The following is a 23,562-nucleotide window of genomic DNA, read 5'->3' as shown; positions in this document are numbered from 1 at the left end:
TCATCCCTATTCACTGACTTTTATAGGGTGAACATCTTTAAATTTCCCAAAGATGAGTTATCTCTTGGGAGAAAAAAGAAAAAGAAAAAAAAAAAAAAAAGCCTAGAGCTAACATGAACTGAAGTTAGCTTCAAGGGTCTTAAAAACATTTCTCCACTGATACTAATAATGTTCTTTTATTATTATTATTATTAGTTGCTCAAGACAATACATGTTCTTTCTGGAAGAGATTTACATGATCCAATCATTCATATACACAGAGCTACTGCTGAATCACAATTTGTGGCATACTTCCAGGTCCTCCAAGTAACATCACAGCCTCAATGCAAGCCAAGTCCATTCTGGAAGACTCTTTGTCTAGGAGGGGAGATGGATGAGATGTGGAAGGAAAGTATAGAAGAACTGAAAACTAAAAATTCTCTTTGGTGGGCTTCTACCAGGCCAGGAGGCAAGCTAATTGTAGGTTCAGGAGTAAGAAGTAGCAGCCAAAGGAAAACTGGCCATTCTAGTGCCAAGAAGGGAATGAGGGCAAGAGAAGGAAATACTGCAACTAGGAAGGAACCATCTTGGGAGGATTTAGGACCCTTACACAAGCAGTTCTGAGGATCAGAGCAGTGCCATCATTAGTGCGACTCCACCATTTCTTTTCTTCTCTCTTCACTTACCAATACCATCACTACCTAACACAAGGTACATACATAGCAAATGACGATGACCCAGACTGACAAACTGAGCTGTTGGAGAAGCCAAGTTTGGCAAAGGAATGTCATGAACTCAATATACAAAATAAGCCACAACATACGCTAAAGGACTTTATCAAAAGCAGGAAATGTTCTCCTTTCCTTTGGAAAAAAACTCAACATAAAAACATAATCAATATTCCCAAGTAATAAAAGACATTGTCAGGCTCTTCACTTGTGGATACCTCCTTGCTAGAGCTTAATGGAAGCCAACACAGGAACAGGTCATGGGTGACAACTGTGCTCCATAGACAGGGTCAGATCCAGGACCACAACCTCAGCCTTGCTCTGAGTTAGGTTTCAACAGGCCAGGCTTTCTGTATCAGGACTCAGAGAGGCATGTGCCTGGCACAGTGGCAAGAGGATCGCAAGTTCAAGGCCAGATTGGGCAACTTAGTGAGACCCTGTCTCAAAATTTTAAGAATGGCTGGAGGTATAGCTCAAAGGTAAAACACTCCTGGATTCAATCCCTACCATCACCAAAACAAACAAACAAAAAAGCCAGAAAAGAAATGAGACCTAAAACTTTAAAAGATTGGGCCATTCTCTGAAAGATTCTGAAATTATACTAAAATTAATTTGGAAAATGAGATGTGGAAAATATTTCTTCTCACACACATACACATATAATTACAAAAAAATATATAAGTATATATAATTATGTAGGTTACATATTATTCATATAATTACATATGCTATCTTATGTGCTGTACATATACTTATGCATATATACATAATTATGTATATTATATATGCTGCACATATGCATTTTTTATATGCAGAGTGACAAAGCAGGGGCACAGGGTAGGAAAAGCACATTACATTCTGAATAAAAGCATACAATTCTTAATGCCTTTATGATAAGCATTATGAATTACTGTAAATAAAGACAATTAATCAGATTATAGTTTTTTTTCTTGGAGGGGCGGGTGGTTACTAGGAATTGAATCCAGAGGTATTCTACCACTGAGCTACATCCCAAGCCCTTTTTATTTATTTATTTATTTTTTTAATTTTGAGGCAGAGGCTCGTTAAATTGTGGAGGCCAGCATTGAACTTGGCGATCCTCCTGCCTCAGCCTCCCAAATAGCTGGAATTATGTGTGCTACTGTACCCACTAGTCAGATTATTACTCTATTTATGAACAATGGGAGAGGTAGTGATGTGATCTCCTTAGAGATAATCATTCCAATGTCCCCTATCATATGTACTAAATGCAAGCCTACAGAAATTAAATCATACCTAGAAAAGTGTACATGTCCAGAAATTAAGTATTTAGAAAAGGAAAAGCAAAAATCAGAAGGTTTAGGCTGGAGACAGAGAAATATCAAACGGGCAGAGCTTCCATGTTTGAAATGCTATCATGCAAGAGGAGGGATAAATGTGTTCTGGGTAGGCAGATGAAACCACAGGCAGAAAGGAGAGAGAAAAACAAACTACATTCCCCATATTTATGAACTTCTTAACAATCGGGGCCAAATTGGGGTGAAGGAGCCCCATGAAAATGGGCAGCATCTGAATAATATCAGGAACCCAAGGGAAGGAGGAAGAGTCAGCCTCTCTTAGAAGGGACTAGGGCACTGCTCACTGGGTGTGGCTTGCTGCTATCCAGTAGTCATCACTAAAGAAAGATACTCCAACATGGCCTAAGTGGTCTGACCAGCATTCAGAGACATTAATTCCTTATCCACCTGGCTCCTAATATCAAACCCCTAAAGGAGATATCACTAAAAGCAGTATTCCCTGGAGAAAGAATGTACCTGTTGATGTGGCCTTGTGTTCAAGAAATAACTGTGGGCACCAACCACGTGCAGAGAGAGCCCTTGATGGCTCCAGGTCCTCCTGCAGACTTGAAAAGTCTCTCGAAAGCAGTTCACCTAATACAGAGAGAACACTCATCAAAGAAAGTGTTGATAGGACTTACAGCATCCACTCTCCTCAGGAATCAAGTCACACCCTTCTATTAGCACAAGCCTCACGTTCCTGCACTTGGATCTTGCCTTCCATCTTTGCTCCCTCTGAACACACCCATGTTAATCCAAGAGAGGGACTAAGCTAGCGCAACGAGAGAGAACACACACCACACTAGTGATAATGTCATCCTAGAAGTAGGGAGGCCAAAGAGGGAGGCTACCGGAAGACACTCAAGGAAGAAGGAAGACAAAGAGTCCACCAAGGAGCTGAGGTGACCACATGACTCAGGCTTAGTCACTTGCTACACACTGCTCCCTTAACTTGTTTGATCCTTGCGTCTGATACCTCTCACTCTTGACCATTTCCCATCTCAAACAAATCAAGCTTACCTCAAGCTCCCCACCTCTATAAACTCTTACTTTTTGCTCTACTCCATTAAGTTGATTTATTTTGGAGGGGGCAGGGTACCAGGAATGGAACTCAGGAGCACTTGACCACTGAGCCTCATCCCCAGCCCTATTTTGTATTTTATTTAGAGACAGGGTCTCACTGAGGTGCTTAGAACCTCACTGTTGCAGAGGCTGGTTCTGAATTCGCAATCCTCGCCTCAGCTTCCTAAGGTGCTGGGATTACAGATGTGCACCACCAAGCCCTGCATTTACCTTTTTGAAAAAGAAATGTACATTTGCTGCCTGCCTTCCATGTTGCCATCTTCCCTCTCGCTCCTCAGCAAGCATTCAATACATGCTGGAGCCAGAATCACCAAAAAAACCTTAGAGGTTACAAGGAACAGGAGCAGGTATGTCAAACAGAGAGTGACTTGGTAGAGCGGTGAAGACTGAGTTTATTTCAAGCACACTATATTTGAGGTAAAGCAGAACATACCCATGTTAATCCAAGAGAGGGACTAAGCTAGCGCAACGAGAGAGAACACACGCCACACTAGTGATAATGTCATCCTAGAAGTAGGGAGGCCAAAGAGGGAGGCTACCGGAAGACACTCAGAGGAAGAAGACAAAGAGTCCACCAAGGAGCTGGAAGCATGACTCCTAGCCTCACAGGCGTTGAGGAAGGAGAACACACTGGGAAAATGGAGTAACAACACTGGTCAGGGGGTGAAATATCACAGATAAGTTGAATAGAATGAAACACTATAAATTGTGTATGGGGGGTGTTAATCACTAGGAGGTTATCAATGATCTCTGAAAAGTTGTTTTCAGTTAAGTGTAGGATATAAACCACAGATTCACACTTATTCACTATGCATTCTTACGCTATACAAAATCCCATGTAAAATATTCACAGACAAACTCAGAAACCACTAGGAGAATACTACTCCTGGGCCAGAGCAGGCAGTGGGTGGTAGTCACACTAGTATACAGGGAAAATTAAAGACAAGAAATCTGTTCCTCTAATTATCCTATGAGCAAAACAGAAAAATCATATAATCAGCTCCCCAAACACTCTAACGGCATCTGAAAAAGCTGACATTCACTTTTATATTCTTCTATACTGGGGACTAAACCCAGGGGCACTGTACCACAGAGCCACATCCCAGCTCATTTCAGTATTTGAAACTGGGTCTTGCTAAATTGCTAAGGCTTGCAATCCATCAGCTGGTCTTGCTAAATTTCAACTTGCAATCCTCCTGCCTCAACCACTTGAGTAGCTGGGGTTGCAGGTATACGCCACTACACCCAGAGGCATTCACCCTTGATTAAAACAAACTTTAAATAAAACAGGAATAGTTGACTGCTGTCTTAATATTATTCCAATATTAATTATACCAACATTACAGAATCATGATTTATGAGAAAGCACTAGAAATCAGCAGGGCTGGGGATATATCAGTTGGTAGAGTGCTTGCCTCGAATGCCCTGGCTCCATCCCCCAGCACAAAAAAAAAAAAATCTATTATCAGGAAATTTCCCCCCAAAAAAATTACAAAGTCCTCTAAAAATTATGAAAAGATGCTCAATCTCACTCATCAGAAAAATGCTAATTAAAAATGACAATGAGGGGCTGGGTTGTGGCTTGGCTGCAGAGCACTCACCTAGCATGGGCAAGGCACTGGGTTCGATCCTCAGCCCACATAAATAAATAAATAAATAGATAATTACATATAAAAACACACACACATGTGTGTATATATATATATATATATATATATATATATATATATATACATGACAATGAGATTTTTTTTTAAACTACAGACCAGCAAAGTTCAAATCAGTAATACGCTGTTGATGAGGGTCTAAGAAATAGGCAATTCTGGCAAAACCTTATGGGAAGACAATCGGGCAACATTTTAAATGCATGTACCTTTAATTCAGGACTACCACTTGCAGTAATGTGAACCTACATATATAAACACCTCTCGGTATGTAAGCAAAAGAATATATGAACAAGGATATTCACTATACGACTTGTAACAACCAAAGAATTACATTTTTATTAACTGGGGACTGGCTAAGTAAACTAATAGAGGAGTGCTTCATGTATTAATACAGGCTATCTCCAAAATACATTGCTAGATGATTAAAATAAACAAGGTATTGATCAGTGAACATGAAGGATGGATGACCTTTTTAAATAAAAATGTAGTTTATGCATAAACATAAGAGAATGTGTAAACATTGGTAGGGTGAAACTAAAGGGCAAACTTAGGAGAGAGGCTGTTAGTCCGCTTTGTGTTACTGTAACTAATACCTGAGATAATAAACTTATAAAGAGAAAAGGTTTATTTTTAGCTCAAAATTTGAGAGGTTTCAATCCAGTTGGGCCCACTGCTTTTATACTTCTGGAAGGGAGGCTAAGCACATCTTGTCAGAAGCACGTGCTGGAGCAAAGCCATTTACCTCACCAAAGGCTGAGCCCCATAATCCCCTGAGGGTGAGCTCCCAATGACCTAAAGATCTCCAAAACTAGGCCCAACCTCCTAAAGTTTCAACCTCCTAAAGTTTCCACCTCCTCCTCGTTCTGGGGACTAGGACCTTTACATACAGGTCTCTGGGGGACATCCTAGATCCTAAATACAGCACTCACTTTTCATCATCTATACATTTGTACATATTAGAATTTATGCTATGTAAATCATGACCTAATCACTATAGTCATTACTGACCTTTTTCTCATCCCATTTGGGTCAGCCTCTGTATTTACAACTTCTTTGTCACTTTGGCCACTCAAACTGCAATTGAGTAAATGTGGACACCCTCGGCATCTCAACATTAAATAATTAAATTATTTTAACCACTCTTAAATAATTTACCTTCCCTGATTCACCTATGCACCATTCCCAGGCAAGTTTTAAAAGTACAAGTTCATCAAGCTTCCAAAAGGCCAGGGTTCCACTAGGTTTATCCAAGTGCTGCTCAAGGGCCCAAGCCCTATTCTCCTCCACAGACTATACCACGTTCTGCAGCTGAACGGATCAAGCCCTAAGCTCTTCCCCAGATCTAAGCCCAACTCTAGTGGCCTCCTCCACCAAGGCAACTCCATTTCACAGCAACTTCCTTCTCCATGTGCACTATCTAAATGGCTTGTGGCCTTCAGCAACCACTGTAGCCACCACGGATCTCAAGAACCTTTCTCCACTTAGTGTCCATTGAGGATTCATGGATTCCTCCTCTACATGCCGAAGACTGTACTCGTCTCGGGCCCTTAGAACAGGCAGCCCTACGTGCCTACTCACTGCTGCTTTCTTCCAGACAGGTCATGGGCTGTGTCTCCTGCTGCTGCTTAGTTTCCTAAACAAAGTTTACAATCCAGACAAGCCACCTGGTGAAGGTAACATTTTCTTTCAAATTTCCAAAATTCCTATTGCTCTTTAAATGACCAAAAGCCATCTTCAATTTATCAGTTTGAATGGTCTTGTTCTTCATTGTTGCCCAGTGTCCACAATGACATTACATTAATAAGCTAAGACATAAAAAATATTTAAAAACTAAGCCTTTGTATCTTTCTCCGGGGAGGCTGGTAAAAAGTCTGGAATACCAAGAACATATGCAAAAAAATCCATCTGACCTGTCACTTAAAAGTAATTTTCTAGAATTATTGTTTTCTTAAATGAGAGAAATGATCAGACTCCAGTGAGCATGTAAGGTTAGTGATGGCTAGGAGCAGTGACTAAATTTGATTAGTTTCAGGTCCTTAACAAGAAGCACCCACCATTTCCCAATATAAGGCAATTATGCATTTAGTTATGTTACAGTCATATTAAAAGAGGTAGCACATCCATAACAGCACTATTTATTGGTTTGGACAATGATTAAGGACAGGAATCTTTAAATCCATAATCAAATCCACAAAAAGTAGAATAGTGGTTCCAAGGCTGGGGATGGGGAAATGAAGAGTCATTTAACATGACTCTTCATGTTCAGGGCTTCAGTTTGAGATAATGAAACTGTTCTGGAGACAGATGGGGTGATGGTAACAAAACAGCATAAATGTACTTAATGTCACTGAACTGTACACATTAAGAAGCTAAAATGTGAATTTCATGTTATATTTCACAAAAAATCATACAACAGGTCTTTTAAACATTTTATTTTTAATAAAAAATTCAACTATATTCCCAATTTCAATCCCAATTTTGAGTAGAATACTACAAACAAAATAGCAGTTTAAGTCTGATAGCTCTCAAAGTTTATTTTGTTAAAGGTAAATAAATTTACCTTTAATTGGAAAGTGCTAATAAATTATTCAAGTTTAATATGACAATATTTTTTTAAACTCCAGTCTTCATTTGAAAAGCTTTTATCTTCTAGGACCAATCTGTGCTAAGTAGTCATAAGATAAACATTGTGTAAATACCTACTGATGATGATCAGTCATGCAAAAACAAAAAACCTGCAGAAGACCTGAATACAAAGTAAACCTAACCCTTATTTCCTAATGAATTGTCTCTCAAACTTAAGTCCAGGATGTCTACACCCAATCTGATATATTAAATAATAAAAATTTAGAGCTGGGCATGGTGGTGCACACCTGTAATCCCAGCTATTCAGGAGGCTGAGACAGAAGGATCATAAGTTGAAAGCAAGTCTCAACAACTTAGCAAGATCCTGCCTCAAAAAAAAAAAAAAAAAAAAAAAAAAATTTTTAGGGCTGGGGTTGTGGCCCAGTGGCAGAGCACTTGCCTTGCATGTGTGAGGCACTGGGTACAATCCTCAGCATCACGTAAAAATAAACAAACAAAATAAAGATTTTGTTCTCCATGTATAACTAAAAAAATATGTAAAAAAAATTTTTTAAATGGACTGGTATGTATGTAACAGTGGTAGGACATCTGCCTAGCATGTAAGAAGTCCTGAGTTCAATCTCTAGTACTGCCGAAAACGAATAAAATTTTAAAACAGGAAGAAAAAGGACCTAAGATCTTCTCACCCCTACATATTTCTCAACTAAACAACAGAACATACCTACTATGTATTCTAGACTGCATTTTACACATAATACTACTTTTAGACAGTATTTTCAGCTTCAGAAATTGCCTATATAATGGCATAGTAGTCCAATATTTTTAATTGTCAAAAATTAATAAAGTCCTATATTCAAAATCCACTCAATCCAGTAGGGTAGCCACTAGCCACATGTAAGATAAATTTAATTAAAATTTTTAAAACTGGGGCTGGGGTTGTAGCTCAATGATAGAGCACTTGCTTATTAGCACATGTGAGGCACTGGGTTCGATGCCCAGCACCACATACAACCAAATAAACAAAACAAAGGTATTATGTCCATCTACGACTAAAAATGTTTTTTAAACCTTTAAATATAATTAAGAATTCTGGGCTGGGGTTGTAGCTCAGTGGTTGAGCGCTTATCTCGAATGTGTGAGGCCCTGGGTTCCATCCTAGCACAACATAAAAAATAAATGAATAAACAAAATGAAGATATTGTGTCCATCTATAACTAAAAAAATTAAAAAACAAAAAAAAAGAATTCTATTCCTCAATTACACTAGCCACATTTTAAGTATCCAAGAACGACACACAGATAGTGGCTGCCATATTGGATAGTGTGGATCTGAAACACTTCCAACGCCACAGATGGTCTACTGGACAGAGAGCTACTCAAGATATTATCTTTTTCTGAAGCAACCATAGCACTTATTGTTCATTCAAAAAATATTTACCAATCTCCTAACTTGTGACTGGCACTAAACTATTTGCAGGTCACAGGCCAGCAAATGAAACTAGTAATACAAGTAAGGGATAATTAGAAAACTAAAAAATAGAAACAGGGGTCTTATTTCTAGATTTACAAAAAAAAAAAAAAATAGCCAGAGGCGGCTTGTCTGAGGGACTAAGGTTTAAGCCAAGATTAGAAAGATAAGGTAGTCATTCAAAAGCAGAGTTTTGAGATGAAGGGAACTGAAGTCATTCAGATGGGAAGGCTGAGGCATGTTCTAAAACTGATTTTAGTGCATTCTGGAGCTGTCTCATTAAACTTGAAACACCAGGGAGAGCACTGAGCTGACATCCAAATCTATTCCAATGGGAAACTTAGACAACACTCCATATATTACCCAAGGCAGTTCTCCTTCTGCCTCTAAATCACCTGCCTTTTTTGTCATTTCATTTCTTGAAGCACCAACAGGTACAGAAAGAGCTATTAATTTTGTTACTTCTTAGCAGAGGAAAGATAGGCTTAAATGAGTTTCTGAATTACTGTGAATTTTAACTAGCTGTTGTTCTATGCCACTATTAACATGGATAATCAAGATACTTTCATCACAGGTTGAGCAGTTTTCATTTACAGAAATTATCTTTATTCACCTCATAGGCAAGCAACCCACAGGAAGTCGAGCAGCACCATCCAGCTGCTAGAACTGATGACGAACTGGGTAAGTGATCCTTTCCCTAAAAAGGTTGTTGGTTACCATGGACAAACTCCAGAGTGTGGTCACTGCCCCACAGACAACTCAGGTGAAGGACTGAAAATACCCCAGCCTTCAAAAGACAGGACTGAGGGGAAACTCAAAACAGCATGAACTTGCTCCATGCTTCTGTGTGAACTCAAGCACCTGAATACCTTTGCCCAGTATTCTGGTTAATTTTACATAACAACTTGACTAGGCCTTTGGGTGGCCAGATATGTGATAAAACATTATTCTGGGGGTAACTGTGAAGGTATTCCTGGATGAGACTAGCATTTGAATCAGTAGACTGAGTAAAGCAGAATGCCCTTCCCAATAATGTGTTCCTCATCCAAGTCATTAAGGCCTGAAAAGAATAAACAATTCCATCTCTGCTTGACAATCTTCCCCTGCCTTTGGACTTGAACTAGAACTTACACCACCAACTCTCCTGGTTCTCAGGTCTTCAGACTTTGACTAAAACCTACACCACTGCTGGCTCTGCTGGTTCTCAGGCCTCTGGACTTAACCCAGAACCTAGACTATCAGCTCTCCCAGGTCTCCAGTTTGCCAAATGCAGGCCTTGGAAGTTTTCCATAATGTGTGGGTTAAGAATAGAACCAGGTAACATATCCAGCAACTCACCTGTGTTTACATATACCTTGTCTTTTAATCTTGTTTCTTTTTCAATATAAATTGTTTTCTAATACTGGCTTTGTTCATTATAGCACAACACCTTCAGCCCAAGTTTCCATTCAAAGGCATCTGTAGGACACATCCCAAAGCCTCTGAACACACAGAGGCAGGAGGGTCAGGAAGGAGAGTGGAAGCCATTTGTCCTCTTGTGCATGCAAGTCCTCTTAAGGATGAACAGAAGACATCATCTATCTTCCTCTCTCCTCTGAGGGAAGCAAACCATCTTGGCATTTCCCTTCCAGCTGCAGTTTTTTCAGAGAGAAAAATAGAACCTCTTTTGCTAGAAAGAGCTGAAGTGTCTAGTACTTATTAAAAAAATGCTACATCTCTTGCAAATTAATTGTCAAATGTGAAAATTATGCTACTCATTCCAGGTTCTGAATTTTTTTTAGCCTTGATGAAGACAAAACAACCAATGCCAACTAAACAAAACAAACAAACAAAAAATAAAAACAAGATTAAACAGCTTTGGAAGATAATGTTAAAGCATGTATTTTATATATACACATCAGAATATCCATTGGGTAGAGACATTTCTGCACAAATTTCTGTTTTTAATCTTTACAGTGTCCCTAGAGATAAGGAAAGAAAAGATTATTTCAGTTCCATTTCAGACTGATGAAAGTAGGAGTACATAATTTAGTCAGAGATTAGAAAAACTCTGAATTCTTACCTTTCAGGGCTACATTCATGACTCCCACACTTCAGGCCCATATCGTAATAAGTGAAAATACCAAGAGTCTACGGCTTTCAGGTTATAACATAATACAGATGAAGCAATATTTTGAGAAAATATTTTCAAATATTGATATTATAGTCCAAACAGAGTAGGAAAGATGTCAGATACCAGCTAAAAAGTACTCATTCTGAAAAACACATCCTGCACTTACTAGGTGGGGATATCCAAAGTGGGTCAGGCACCATGAAATTCCTTAAAACAAAGGTTGAGAAAATTGACAACATGATGTTAGGAATTCATTGGGAAAAGGGGATACTAAGTAACAAAAAAGTTAATGTGATTCCATATTAACTGTGCTGAAGCTCAGTGGCAGAGCACTTGCCTAGCATGTATGAGGCACTGGGTTTGATCCTTAGTACCACATAAAAATAAACAAAATAAAGGCATTCTGTCTATCTACAACTACAAAAAAAATTTTTTTTAAATGTTTAATTTAAAAAGTCCCATAGTCTTTCAAATTTAACTGTATTCATGCCAAACCTGATATTTCTGGTATCTTATTACATAAAAACAAATTTCAGGTTCAATATTTCCAGTATCTCCTATATCCTACAGAGATTACTCAGAAAATAAATATCTTAAAGACATGTATAAAGCATTTGGAAGTGGGCATTCTTTTTTATTGTATTTTCTTTACATTGAAATTTGTGCCTTTGTAATAAACAGATTTGTTATTTAACTTAAGAAAAAGGACAACCACCCATCTGGAATTGGTATCCGTTTTGTTTCCTTGAAAAGATAATTTGAAAAAACAGTCATTCCCTAAAACCTCATGGGTCAATTTAGTTTGTTTTAAAAGCAAATCATTTTGCAATTCTAAGCTGCCACTTTATTTAATGTTTTGGTTTAAGTCTTTCAAAAAGCCAAATATCTACCCATGACAAGGACCAATTAATCTGGAGAAAATACAGTAAAGCAGCCTGTCTACAAATGCAAAAGCTTGGAGTAATACTAAATTGCACTTAATATCTGTGCCTTATTCCTAAACTCTTCAGTCACCATTAGATAAATGAATGACAGAAAGGTGAACTACAGAGCAGCTGTTGAATTATGCTTAACTACCAAGAGGAGGAATCCATTTCTCCTTGCGCCACAGTATTCTTTGGTTGGCTCAGAAGCATACTGTATCCACACTGAGGAGGCACAGGTGAATTTTATTTCCAGGTATGACAATCACATATACTTACCCCTGTGTTGCCTGCTTTAAGGAGATGGGAACTAAAAGCACACAGAACCCCTTCCAGGTCTTCCCCAGAATCGGAGTATCGGGACAGTGCTCCATCACCTCCTGGACCTCTGATGCTCTCTGACTTGCCACTGCCACCACCAGTCTTTTTGTCCTGCTCTGCACCCCTAAAAACAATATTTATATAAACTGTCCTATGCTCATATGGGGAAATAAAATTAGTCTGAAGCAACTTCAATTCTTGAATATTATTCCTGGACTCATGATGGGATTACATCCTGTAAACCCATCAAAATTGAAAACATCATAATTTGAAAATGCATTTAATCTGCTTACCCTACAGAACATCACAGCTTAGCAATGGTACACTGTGGAGCACAGGATGTTTCTCCCTGTGATCTGTGATGGTGAGGCTCACTGAAAGCTGCAACTCACTGCCAACTGCCCAGCATCGCTAGAGAAGATCTGACAGCATATCACTAGTCCAGGAAGATATCTAAATTCAAAACTGCTAGTACAATTTCTGCTGAATAGGTATCACTTTTGCATCATCACAAAGTCAATTTCATAATTTCAACCATTCTAAGTCAAGGACTGTCTGCAATTTAAAACCAAGTAAAGTTATTTGCAAATATTTTACTGAGCACTCAAAGGAAATGTTGAGCTATCATCTATTGGGGAAAAAAACAGAAGAGTAAGAAGAAGTCCTTGTCCACAAAGATTCAACAGGCTCAGCCTTGCAAGACTGCAAAACTATGCATGGACAAATACTGTGATTTTTGTCAGAGTCACGGATCCTGCAGGCTCTCAATCCTCGGTGAACAGAATTACCTGGGAAGCTATTTAAAAAAATCTGTCAAGGCACCACCTCCAGGGATTTTAACTGAGTAGGATGGGTCCCAGATGTTGGTAATTTCATTAGCTCCCAATGATTCCACTGGGCAGCCAGAATCAAGAACCACTGAACTACACTGCAATTCACAAATTCCCAACATGGTTAAGGCCAAAGAGCCCTCAAACTGGTCTCAAACTGTCCATAATTATTCAATTCAATCTTGAACTTCATGAAATACAAATCGTCCTACCCACAAATTTCTTTTTCTGTTCTATGTTCCCAAAAAATCCATTTCTGTAATTTGAACTTCAACTAGCTATAACCATAATTTAAGAGGCTACAAGCACCTTCAGAAAATCACTTTAAGTTATCTAGACTTTCCAATATCGCTTTTATTATAAATACTACTTTATAAAAAAATTTCATTTTGAATTAATTACTGGAGTCAAAATTATATTTAAAAATGAGAATATTTTGCAAAGAAGTGAGAAATAATAAATACTGGGCATTTCCCAATAATACTCCTTCAATTATCTGCATATTTTCTACAGAAAGTTTTGTTGAAGACCAGCTCAATAGCAAGCTAAGATATAAACTCAGGCTGCTGTATATGCAACATTAGATTTGGCTTTATAGATTTGCTGTTAGACAGTTTGAAAGAATGAGGCACATACATTATGAGAAGACTGGTTAAATGGGGTAGCAAGGAGTCTTGGTGTGATGTTAACTGTCACGTATTTCAAGATTATAGACAGGATCAATTCTGAATACTGCCCAAGAGAGGGAAAGTTCAAGTAAAGGACTTATTTTACCCTACAAGTAACTTCTCTCTGGTATCAAAGGGGCTTATCAAGGGAAGCTCTGAACCCACCTAGCCTCAGTCATGTGAGTTGTTCCTGGAGCACTTTCATGAGAAGATGGAAGTGACAGTTATTCTTCCTCATGATATTTACATACTGAATACAGGGATTCAGTGAAGCAGTGCTGATAAGAAATGTCAAGGGCACACCTGCACAGGGACAATGAACACAGATGTGAGCCTTGAGCCATTTCAGTCAGCTATCTAAGGGGCCTGCTGACAGTGGTCCTCCATCCTGGTGGCACCAAGTTCCTTAAGCCTTTTAAAGACATTATTGTTGATCTCAATCCCCAGAATTTGATGATTTTGTTTGATGATTTGATGAAAAAACTGGTATGTTTTTTCCAAAGGTTCCTGGCTATATTTTTAGTATTTTTTTTTAGTCATGTGTTGGACATAATACCCATTTTTATTTTTATGCAGTGCTGAGGATCTAACCCAGCACCTTGCACATGCTAGAAGAGTGCTCTACTGCTGAGCCACAATCACAACCCCACTTCCTGGCTATTTAATATGAGATCAGGGTAGAGAACCTGTGCAAAAAATGAAACCAAAATGCTATACACGGCCTTGGCTGGGAGTAACTCAAGGGACATATTATCACAGGAAGCAGCATCTGCCCTCCAAGCTTGGTAAATGACTCAAATCCTCTCTCGTAGACAGAAATATAAGAAGAAGAGCTTTTCAGAGAAGGAAGAACTTGACCTTACAGCCAGGCAGACAAGACCTCAAACCCCAACTTCCCCACTGACTAGCTGTGTAATGTTGGCCCATTTGTGAACAACCTTTAGCCTCAATTTCCCAGATGTAAAATGGGATTCACTATATTTCATCAGGATCTTACCAAGATCTCAATGAATAAGATGTAACCTGCATAGCAGGTATTAAAAATGACAGCTGGGTCAACCCATGGACAATCCAAGGGAGCTGCTGGCAGTAATAAAGAGAGGCATCTGTTAGCTCATTTCTCTACACACAAGAAGCATCCAATCAACAATTTCTCAAAATGTCAAAACTACAGTACAATCTCCATATTCTCTGAAACAGACATGTGGAAAGATCATAACTTATGTGTTACACAGTATTGCCAGTAATCCAAACTGTCACCAAAGGGTTGAATCTGAATGCCAGAGCAAAGGAGGAAAGTTGGAGAACCTGAGTCACCTGTATGTAGAGGAGAAAGAGATTCTTAGCTGGGGCAAAAGGAATCCAAATCTCAGAACACACTCATTCCTGAGGCTGAGACCTTTGACCTCAGGTTTAAAGTCCAGTTTCAACACCTCAGTAAATCACGCACCTTGTAAGCTTTAACTTACTTGTTAGAAACAGGGCCCCTTCCTCAGATTTCCCATTAAAAACTGAAAATGGGAATGTAGGTAAGGTGTAGAGTACAAAATGGATACAAAGCAAAGCAAGTTTCATTTCCCCTGCCCAGTCTACATTTTGATCTCTTGTCTCCTCTTTATGAATCAAATAATTGTCAAACCCAGAGTAAAAGTTCACAGATGACCCAATTAAAAGATACTAGAAGGAGATCGTTTGGGGGGTAGTTTCTCTTTTGGAAATGGAAAACCAGAAAGAGAAGAAGATATAAATTGAGATATAAATTCTGACTTCAAGGCCTACAATAACATTCTCTGTGTCTGAACTTCAAAATTACTGCAAAAATATTGAGGAAAAGAGAATGCTAACATCACAGTTTTATTCCATGTTCTTTAGTATATAATAAACTGAAATATCCCTCCAAGTCCTCAGATTGCTATCATTTGACTAGGTCTAAAAGGGGAAATACAGATTAATTACTGAAGAGCAAACAAATCATGTTAAATTATAATGAGATCCATATAGGAAATCTGTATGAAGCACTTTTGCAACTAAGTAATATGAAGGCCCAGATATGTGATCAGCTGGCAAATATTGTCCCAAGCTTGGGATGAATCAACTACAGAACAAAAGAGGGAGAGGTAAAGAATAAGTAAGAAAGGCAAGGGATTGAGAGGCTGAGGCAGGAGGATCATGAGTTCAAAGCCAGCCTCAGCAAAAGCAAGGCGCTAAGCAACTCAGTAAGACTCTGTCTCTAAATAAAACACAAAAGAGAGCTGGTGATGTAGCTCAGTGATCTAGTGCCCCTGAGTTTAATCCCTGGTACCCACCAAAAAGGAAAAAAAGGCAAGGGAGGCTGGGGCCACATTTTGAAAAGTAAGGACCATATTTTTCTATTCTACAGAAAAAGTTAAGATCCATATATAATTAGGGGAATATAATCACACACATATGCATAATAAACCTCACCCTGGAATTCATACGGGAGGTAGAACTGAAGGAGGAGGAACATCAAAGGCACGCTGTCTTTAATATCCAGAACCTATCCTGAGTTATTGCCACAGTGAGACAGGGTTGGGGCATGGAGGCAGAAAAAAAGAGCAGTAGTCACTACGTCACAAGATAGAACTTTCAACATAAGTCACATGCATCTTAACAAAAACTGAAGTGCACCCAGACTGAAGGAAATAACCAACCAGAATGGAAGATGCACAGTGACTATTCTTCAACCGAAACCAATTCAGAAATGGGTAATTATCCAAAAAGGGCTAAATCAAACACCATCACAGACACAGATGGATAAACATTTAACACATGGGCAAAAGAAAAGAAAAATGCTCATCAAAAAAAAAAAAAAAGTACCCTAGGAATCAAAGTGTTTGCACAAATTGTTCTATATAATCTAAGGAATCAAAAATCAAGTTTAAAGAAAAAGATAAAGTAGTCATATGGAGGAGAAAGCCAAACAAGACATATAAGACCAAAAAGAGACTGCAGGGCTTGGGGTATAGGTTAGTAGCAGAAAGCTTGTTTAGCATGTGTTAAGTCCTGGATTCCAGCCCCCCAGCACAAGGAAAAATAATTAAAATCAAAGAGAAGAGAGAGAGATTATAAGATATAGATATAATATATAAGATGTACATATTATATATTATATACATTATAAGATATATGTATTATAATATGTATTATAATATGTATTATATAAGATATATGTAAAATATATATATTATACATATAAGATATAGAGAGAAAAAATATATATATATATATAAGGTAAACATATTCCACATTATTGGGCAGAAAAAAGCAAACAACAGAAAAGCCCTGCTCAAGTCAGTTTCAAGACTGGGCAATGTTTCAGGATAAAACATGCGAGAATTCAAGGACGCTATAATGATAAAATGTTTCTTGAAAAAAAATGGTTAAAATACACATCCAACAATGGAAAACCCCTATAAAAGGAATTTGATGAGCACTGAAACCATTTAAAAGGGAATAGCTAAACACTGGAGTTACTGGCAACAGAAAGTTCAAGATAAAGATCTTAAAATCAACACAAAACCCAAAAAAAATCAAAGGGTAGAGAAGGAAGGTGGGAAGAAATGAAAATGCACTCTTTTTGTCTTTCAAATCAACCATACAGGTCAGCAAAAACTGTCAAGAAAATCCTAATGAGGGCTGGGATGCGTGTGGCCCGGGTTCGATCCTCAGCACCACATACAAACAAAGATGTTGTGTCTGCCGAAAACTAAAAAATAAATATTAAAAAAATTCTCTCTCTCTCTCAAAAAAAAAAAATATAATAATCCTAATGACCCAAATATTAGCATTCCATGACTGGTCTCAAGTACAGTGATCTTTTCGGTTTTATACTAGTTCAAGGAACTGTAATTTCAACAACACCTCTGGAAGAGGGGATGATGAGTGTCCATGCAGAAAGACAGACCATGAATGTGCACCCACCTGGCAACAGAAACCACTGATAACCTGCAGCAGGGCTGAGGACAAGAGCAAAGGGCTTCCTTGGGGAAGGCTGAGCAATACCTCTGAGCAGTGGGTGTGTCTCTGGGGCCAGAGGAAGGCAGTATGGGATGGGGCCTACAGGGAACCATTTTAAGTCTTCTCAGCACAGCATCTAGGCGGGTGAAAGGGCATCAATAGTAACATTTCTTTTATGGAAGAATCTCAGAAGAGCCAAGTGCAAAGGGTTGGATAGCAAGCAAGTCAAAGAATATCCTAATTCAAGGAATATATATATATATATATATATACACACACACACACACATACACACACACATATATATATCATATATGTATATCATATGATATATATCATATATATCATATATGTACATCGTATATGATATATGTGATATACATGTGATATATGTATATCATATATGATATATATTATATATGATATATAATATATATCATACATATTTTATATAAGATATATTATATAATATAAGATATATATAGAAAAAAAATATATAAGGTAAACATATTCCATATTATGCAGTGGGGGTCTTCTTTCTAAACAATGCAGAAAAATGCCCACAGACACCTAGAGGACCAATCCACCAAGCTAACATGGAACTGTGTGTCCCTTCTCTCTCCTTTACCCAGTATTCTACTCTAGCAGAGGCCTAGGTGGTAGACAGTTGTTCAGGAGAAAAGAATAAGCAGAGAAAAAGAAAAAATAGCCCTCTATCACCACCCTTTACCATCACTGGGTCTTTTAAAGAGGGTGTAAGTAAAGGAAGAAGTTCTCAATCACAGGCAAGAGAAGGTTATCCCCACTGAATACAATTTTAAAGGGACACAGAGAAAAAACTGTAGTTGATATGCATTCCATCCACCATGCCAACATCTCAGTTACATACACAGTTTTACCAAGTCAAGTGTAGAAATGTGCAAGGAGTAGCCAGTACATATCAACAAGATTTCTTCCTTACACCATAAATTAATTCTACTATTAAATGCACATTAAGAAAACAATTAGAACTGAGAACTGTATAGTCTAGAACAGACCTTTAGGATAATATTAAAATGTACCGGATTTAAAATCTAAGCTAGGCAAGGAGGGAAGTAAAAATATGAACAGGAAATGACAATGCAGAATGGCTAAGGCCAGTAGACGACTGGGTCCTAGTGAAATACTGTAACAAGAGGAGTCAGCCAAGTCAGTAAAGAAGGAAGAGAACTATTCAAATTTGAAACTTCTAGAAAATTCAGGCAATAACACTTTTGACTCCAAATCCTAGCCAGGCTACTTACCATTTGTTTCCTCATTCTACAAGATTACTATGAGTATTAAATAATCTAACACCGAAGCTACCCAACTCCTAGCACTTAATAAGCAAACAGTCACAATAACACTGAAGGAAGCTGATGAGGGCTTAAACCTGGAATGCCAAAGAGGTGAAGCAGAAGCACAGCTGAACAACCACAATCACACATATTTTCAATTTATTTATATACTTCTTATTGGTATATTAGGATTATACAGAATAGTGGAATTAAATGCTATATATTCATACATGCACACAGTATACACCTTTCAAAGTCTACATTATTCAACTTCTAATACAAGAACTTTGCAGGATGAAAGAAATCCAATTTTGAGGGGAAGAAAAATAACAAAAATAAGGAATGTGAGTAAATCATGAAACTACAGCACTAGTGGGATATTTCATTAAATTATTGGTCAGTCAGTAAGCAAATATTTATTGAATCTACGTAAATAATTATTGAATCCTATGCAAAGACTAGTCAATGTAATAATTTATTTCAGTATCTGTCAGCTAACAATATATTCCTCAGCAAATAAAACTGGAGCAACATTAAAAGTAAAATAGATGAACGTTATCAACTGCTTATGTTTACAAAAAGGAGTGGGAGCCAAGGATGACACCTCGGCCATGTGAACAGGAGGGGGTGGTGTAAGAATAAGCTCTGTCCTCCCAGACAGGGTGAGAACCATATGGTTAACAAGGGAGAAACCTCCTGGTCTAATCATGACCAGAGCAGGGGTTCCCAAACTATTTAGTCTGGAAAAATTTTAACTTAGAAAAATTATCCAACCCTTCCCCCAAGATCAGCTACACACTTTCAATATCCACTGTGTAAATGAAAGTTACTTATCCTGGTTTGCAGTTGGAGAATAACATGCCAAGCAAAGTAAGCCAATCCCAAAAAACCAAAGGCCAAATGTTCTCTCTGGTAAGTGGATGCTGATCCATAAGGGAGGTGGGGGGAATGGGAAAAATGAAGGAACTTTGATTGGGCAAGGGGGAGGGAGAAGTGGGAAGAGGACATGGGAGCAGGAAAGATGGTGGAATGAGATGGACATCATTACCCTAGGTACATGTATGACTGCACATATGGTGCAACGTTACATCGTGTACAACCAGAGAAATGAAAAAAACGTGCTGCAATTGTGCACAATGAATCAAAATGCATTCTTCTGTCATATATACCTAATTAAAATTAATTAATTTTAAAAAGAAAGTTACTTAAAGATAAATTAATGAGTCACAATAGCTTCTAATCATTGACTATTTTTACAATCACTACACTACCTGTGTTTGAAAAATGGGAAGACAGACTGTCAGAAATTTGTTTAATGTCCAGATGATGCTGGGAACACAAAGGGATTCATAAGCTATTCCTTCCCGGCATACAGGTATGAAAACCACAGTTATAACTGGTTCAGCTGTCAGGACTGTGAATTGTTTAAAATCCATATTCTCCACCTAAAATTGCAGAGCATACATTACAGCAAGAACAAAAACTGATACTCTGAAATTGAAAAAAGCTTGAGAGGGATTCTAACAAAACTATGAAACCAAAGCTCAGATCTCATCAAATTCATTGAGTACATACTGTATGCACAGTCAAAACCATTCACTATAAGCATATTTAAGCACCCACATACCAACTGAATTTTCTCAAGTAGAGAGCCAAAGAGAAAGCAGAATAACCCAAGTCATGGATAATTAAGGATTTAAAAATAAATGTTTACCCAGAAGGAAATGCTTACCCAGTGTATAAGGATGTTAAGTACAGAAAATAAGAATCAAATATAAATTTTTAGTTTTTCAAGGTTGCTTTCTGAGTTTCATACTACCAAATCAAATTTGGCACAACAAAAAACACAAACATTTTAAAATCAAACAGTTCAAGCATCAAATCCATCATGTTTAATGGGGCCAGGATTCAAACTCTCTAAAGCCTTGGGGGAGAAGGTTCTGTTTCTGTTTTTGGCAAAATATGGATAACAACTGGTATTAGAATCAAGTAAAATATATGTCAGATATTCTTTGCAATGCCTGGCAATCAATTAAAATCTGGGAAAATAAGGGAGCTTCTAAATATTGTCTGTAGAACAATGAAATTCTTACCTGAGGCTTAATAGCACATCACGCTGATATATAACCATTTTTCTTTCTTGTGAGAGGCAGACCAAATTAACAGACAATGACTCCCTTAATCCAGGAAAGGCAGGACTACAGGAAGCACATGTCGCAAAAACTGTAAGGGGAAAAAGACCTGAAAAGTCGGTAAATCCCTGCTCACTGTGCCAGTGTTGCACCACTACTGAAATGCCTGATTGCTTTTTTATGTTTTAATATTCAGAAGTTTTCTTTTAGAATCTCAAACAAAACAAAATAGTAATTGATACAACAATGCAGCCACAATTTCCACATTAAGTGAAATGATAAAAGAATACTTCCCTTCCTCCCACACCTTAGTACAGCCAACTAATCCTATACAAAGAAATCCAACACTAAATTGAGGAACTCCCTTTTTTTGTGCCCTTCAACCCTTATCTCCTACCACCTATGGAGCCAAGGCAGTTTGGGGATCCAAAACAATCCAGACAATTGAAGAAGGACACCAGTGGACAGAGTGTGCAAGGATGCAGCCCATTCTAGGAGGAATAAAAGGGAAGTGAAGCCATTTATGAACTTTGGATTTTTGATTCTTGCAATTCCTCATTGTAAACAAACCTAACCATGAGAGTGGATGTCTCCCTAAATTTTGGAAGGTCCCCAAGATACAAGGGTATTATACAGATTAACAGTCATTATAAATTAGGTATCAAATAGGGTGATCATGTCATAGTGTTCCCAAGACTGTTCAGGTTTATGCCTGTTGTGTCAGCATAATTATTAAAAGTACTCACTTTCACTGAACTCAAAAATGCCCTGATTGAGAAAATAAATTATATGATCACATAAGTTGTATGATAAAGTGACATACAAGTTGTATGATAAAGTATGAGAATGTGATATAGCTGTGAAATGCAACTAAATCAACAAAAATCCTAGTTTAGTTTTCTACCTATCACATATATACAATGTCTACCTTCATTTCAAAAATGCACAGTAAATCTCCCCACAGAAAAACTAATACCAACAATCTAAGATTGTAGCATGCTCAAACTAAAATTTATTTTAAAATATTTCCATTGTAAGTCAATAACTTGTGTCAATAATTCATAGAACCCCTTCTGAGGCTACCCTTTGAAAAGAGATTGCAAATGCAACTCTAAATAATATGCAGAGTAAGCAAGCACAATAATCTGCTAAAATGATGACCATTTCCATGCTTCCAGAATTATCCAAAAAAATATAAAATAAAAACTTTATTCACTGTCAGAGGCTCTTCACTCCAAATTATAAAAACAGAGCCAATAAAGCAGTTTTAAGGTAACATAATTCTAGGAAAATAAATCACAACATAAAAGGAAAAAGTATTTAAAATACCTATCACTCTTGTATGGTTACTGCCATCATGCTTGTTCTGTTAATATCCAAAGCGACAATGCTACTCCCATTATATTTTCTACTGAGGCAAAGAGAATTAAAGTGTAAAGGTATAAAATCTAAACCCAAACCCTGACCAACAGGGAGCAGTATATTTGGAACAAGTTCAACGGAATTTCCTCCGTGGCAAAACATCTCATATTGCTTAAAAATCACCAGTGAGGATGGCACAAGAGGGTGGAAAATGCATCTAAGTATTTCAGCTTCTTTTCTTTCATTCACTACTCACCAAATAAGTACCGAGTACCTACTAAGCACTATGCCTACGATGGAATTAATAGGGGCATGGAATTCTACCCCTCATGGAATTAACACACTACTGGGAGAAATCAATATTAAATTGATGTGAAAGCTGAAGAGGATCAAAACAAAGCTGCTTGTGCCAAGCCCTAACCAAAAATAAAGAAGCCAGGAGGTTACACAGGGGAGAATGTCATGCACTGATGCCTGATAAGAACTAGCACAAGAAACTCTGCCATAATCAGAACCTTACACAAAGAATATTCCTACAAGGATTCTGTCCAGTGACTGCTCAACCTTGGATGGGCGCCATCCTTGTTATCAGTCCTGGAATACTCTTGTTATTAATCCTTGTGGTCAAGGATTACTGTTCGAAAGTAACTTATGCAATCCTCCTCATTTATCTTTAAAATGTTCCCTTTACTCCATCCTTTTCAAATGTGCTCCAGGTTTCTAGGGCAGTGTACTCTACACCACAATGCTTCTTGCTTACTCCCAAATAAATATTATTCTTTGTGAATCTCTCTCTGTTAATGGATAACACCAATAACCCGCCATTATATAGATATGTAATTTTAAATTACAAAAAAAATAAGATAAAAAATGAGATATTATATGAAATAATAAGATCAGGAGGGTGTAATTTTCATTGGAGTAAGGGAACACTTCACAGACATAACATTTAGCTGAGTACTCATGAATCAGCTGAAGAGTATGACAGAATATTGATGATTCATGAGAGGAGTCTTCATGTACAAACATCCTTCAGTGAAAAAGGATTGGTGTATGTATACATGTAAGATTTTTATTAAAAAAAAAATACATA

The 23,562-nt window shown here is 37.7% G+C and overlaps 1 protein-coding gene across 21 annotated transcripts in view; it reads right to left on the bottom strand.

The window, feature by feature from the left end:
* The window catches only part of Fars2 (phenylalanyl-tRNA synthetase 2, mitochondrial), a 512,601-nt gene that overhangs the window by 479,459 nt on the left and 9,580 nt on the right, over positions 1-23,562 (bottom strand). For 6 of the 21 annotated variants that reach the window (XM_058582377.1, XM_058582368.1, XM_058582373.1 and 3 more), the window contains exon 2: positions 2,501-2,617. The exons of 10 other annotated variants lie outside the window; for them this stretch is intronic. The gene's annotated coding sequence lies outside the window, so the exon portion shown is untranslated. 5 more of the 21 variants (XM_058582380.1, XM_058582370.1, XM_058582369.1 and 2 more) reach the window with 4 other exon arrangements.

The sequence above is a fragment of the Marmota monax genome, unplaced genomic scaffold (assembly GCF_021218885.2).
Source record: "Marmota monax isolate L192 unplaced genomic scaffold, Marmota_monax_Labrador192_F-V1.1 WCK01_AAM20220418_F8-fsc00029, whole genome shotgun sequence".
Lineage (NCBI taxonomy): Eukaryota > Metazoa > Chordata > Mammalia > Rodentia > Sciuridae > Marmota > Marmota monax.
Note: the sequence above shows the minus strand (reverse complement) of the source record. Positions and strands in the feature narration are given on the sequence as shown.